Source organism: Nannospalax galili, unplaced genomic scaffold (genome assembly GCF_000622305.1).
Source record: "Nannospalax galili isolate Female #2095 unplaced genomic scaffold, S.galili_v1.0 scaffold652, whole genome shotgun sequence".
Classification (NCBI taxonomy): Eukaryota; Metazoa; Chordata; class Mammalia; order Rodentia; family Spalacidae; genus Nannospalax; species Nannospalax galili.
In genome coordinates this window covers 604,855-607,485 of record NW_008332152.1, presented here as the reverse complement: position 1 = coordinate 607,485, position 2,631 = coordinate 604,855, and positions in this window count along the sequence as shown.

The following is a 2,631-nucleotide window of genomic DNA, read 5'->3' as shown; positions in this document are numbered from 1 at the left end:
AGACTGGACCAGGAGGAAGTATTTGCATCATATCCAACTAAGGGCTGGGATTGAGAATAAAACCCTTCTGAAACTTGACAGTAAGGAAAACAAGTCATCCCCATTACAAAACCCATACACAAACAGACATCTCACAGAAGTTAGGTGGATAGCAAACAGGCATCTGAAAAAGAATCCAGCCTCGTTAGCCGCTAGAGGAATGCACGTTAAAACATAATGAGCCAGAGCTCTGCACCTGTCCAAATGCTAAAACAAAAAATAGGGACAACACCAAGAGCAAACACAAGAGCTTCACAGCGGGTGTGGGGCTGTGAGGACCACATCACCCAGACTGCTGGAAACACGGCCCTGTGCAGCCACTCGGAAAGGCCTGGCTGTCTCTTAAACTCATGTAATTACCACTCAACCTAGCAATTGCACTCCAGAGAAATGAACAGCCATATACACAGAAAACCCTGGACACCTGTGTTTAAAGAAAGTGGGTCTGTAATAAGTGGAGGTTGAAAACAGTTCAGATGTCCTTCAAAGTGAATAGTTAAGCTCTGGTCCAGCCGAGGGGCAAGGAGTACTATGCAGCAGCAGATAGGAAAGGGATCTGCAAAACAAGACACAGCTGGGTGAGTCTTCAGAGACTTCCCAAGGTTCTCCCAGAAAAAGTTAATCCCCTGGGGCTAAATGCTGCAATCTTCTCGAAAGGAAGATGTTATGAAGGGGTTATATTGGGCTGGGGCCTAAGGAGGAGTAGGATCCACAGGGGGAGAAGGTGTGGCCACAAAGGCATGACAGCGGAATGCCTTCGGGGTGAAATGTTCTGTACCTAGGCTATTGTCAATGGCAATACCCAGGTTGTGACATATTACAGTTGTGCAAGATGTGAGCACCAGGGAAACCCGTACAAAGGCTACGTGGGCTGTCTTGGTGCTCTTTACCAAAACTGCACATGAACCTAAATAGTCTCAAATAGAATTTCAGTGTCTAAAAATGTCCCTGGACCGTCCCAAGGGAGGCTTGGACCTAACCTGGGGAAAATGGGGTGGGGGGACCTAGCCTGGGGGATGTGGACAGGGTGCAGGAGACCGGGAGAGGACAGGCTCCAGACAGTTCTGGGATAAGCAACGCCTGTCCACCTGTCTCCAGAGCCACCCAAGGATCCAAATCCACCACTCACTTAGACTGTGGATACTAGTTGGTAAGCTGAGTTTATCTGGTGGAGTACCTATGGTATCTGAAAAAAAAAAAAGCAGGATCTTACTGTGTAGTCCTGACTGACCTAGAACTCACTATGTAGACCAGGCTGGCCTTGAATTCACAGACATCTCCCCACTTCAGCCTCCCAAATGCTGAGATTAAAGGAGTACATCACACCTGGCTTGCCTAAGGTACCTTAAATGACAGCTTACCATGGCAGCTCCAGACAAGGAATATTGCTGCCCATTGGGAAAAGGGAGGTGGAGATGCCCTTGTTATTTCTCCTTTGAACGTTTGGTCGTTTAAGAGACTGCTATTCAATTTCCACACATTAATAAAATGATCATAGTCATTTATTAATAATAGCTGTTCACTTAGAGATTCATTTATGACTTGACTATGCTGTGCCTACATATGATTTTTAAAATTTATTCATCGTGCTCAGATTTGGTTTCTAGGATCTGTGGGTTGCTGTCTTTTATCAGTGTGACCAAACCAGCTTAGGAGAGGAAGGATTGATTTTGCCTCATGTTTTTTGGAGGCTTCCATCCAAGGTTGACTGGGTCCATTGCTTTGGGCCCAAGTAGAGTCAGGACACTGTGGTGGTGGGAATGTATGGCAGAAGCCACCCACCTCATGGAAGCCAGGAGAAGAATAGACACAGAGTGAGGCCCAGGACAAGACATAGCCCCTAAACAGGTTCCTGGCAACCTAATTCCTCCAAGAGGCTCATCTCTGAAGACTTCCACCACCTAACATCAAATTATGAATCCACTAGGGAATTAATTCACTAATTATTCAGAACGCCATAATCCAACCACCCGTCAATAACTAGCTTCCACAGCCAGGACCAAGCCTCCAACATACGAGCTTTCTTTGGGGACACCTCCAACTCGAACCATAGCAATAATACTTAGAAAGCCCTTGGCTGGGATTTCTTCAAACATTGCTCCTCTGTCTTCCCTCTCCCCTCCCTTCCCCCATCCTCTCTCCACCCCTGTCCCTTTTTTCTAGGATCACCACACCTGTACTACCATCCCTCGTGTCCTATGCATGCTCTGCGCTGGCTTACCCATGGTTTTCCAGTTATGATTAATTTTGGATACTTTCTGTTGATCAGTCTTAAGAGGTTCATATCCAGGTAAGTATTTGAACTTCTGGAATGTGTATTCAATATTTTTTTCAAACTTTTTCTTGTTGAAAGACTCTCTTTTTGCATCTTATCTAACTCTTCTTTTAAGTCTGGCTGCTAGCTCCATTCTCTGCTCCATCCTCAGTCTTCAAAAACACACACCTTTTCTTCTGGGCAAAGGGTAGGGCCTGTCACCCACTGCTGGGCCTGTCACCCACTGCTGGGCCTGTCACCCACTGCGTGCTGCTGCCTACACTGGTTTCATCTCCCTCTGGGCACTATTTCTCAGAGCTCTGTGACCGCATACCAGG